Genomic DNA, 628 nt, shown 5'->3' with positions numbered 1-628 from the left:
AAGCCTTTCCTCCTCTGCCAATCTGTCTGAAATCTCAAAACGTTTCAGAGGCAGCAAAGGCAAAAATGAAACAGGGAAGCGATTGTAAAATATAGGAGATACATAAATTATACTGTATGGCCACACAAGAGCCACTAGCAATGTAATTATGTTAGGCTGAACTGGGGTATCAGTTGAAGCTCCGCTTGCTCAGCGGGGATTGCTCCGTTGATCCCCACACACTGTGCAGGGACCGCCCTGTCTTTTCTCCGCTCTCCCCTATGGGAGGGATCGGATGAACACGGACTGCCTGTCCGTGTTCATCCGATCCCATCCGCCAGACGGATGGAAAAGTAGGTTTTTCCTCCGTCACACTTTGGCGGATCAGATGTCAGCGGGCATGTCACTACTGACATCCGCGGCTCCATAGAGGAGCACGGAGTGTCCGTTCAGGTCCGCCTAAAAAACTGGCAGGCGTCCTGAACGGGCCACCCGTGTGAAAGAGCCCTTACAGTCTTTTTTGGGATATTAATATCTGTCCTCGAATACAAACCCAATCTTGTCAACCACGGGCTTCTCTGCCCTTCCAATGGTCGAAAAATTAAATAAAACATGGGAACAAACTTACAGAACCACATACACGCCACCA

Source organism: Rana temporaria, chromosome 6 (genome assembly GCF_905171775.1).
Source record: "Rana temporaria chromosome 6, aRanTem1.1, whole genome shotgun sequence".
Classification (NCBI taxonomy): Eukaryota; Metazoa; Chordata; class Amphibia; order Anura; family Ranidae; genus Rana; species Rana temporaria.
The sequence above is the reverse complement of the archived record's forward strand: the minus strand, read 5'-3'. Positions refer to the sequence as shown.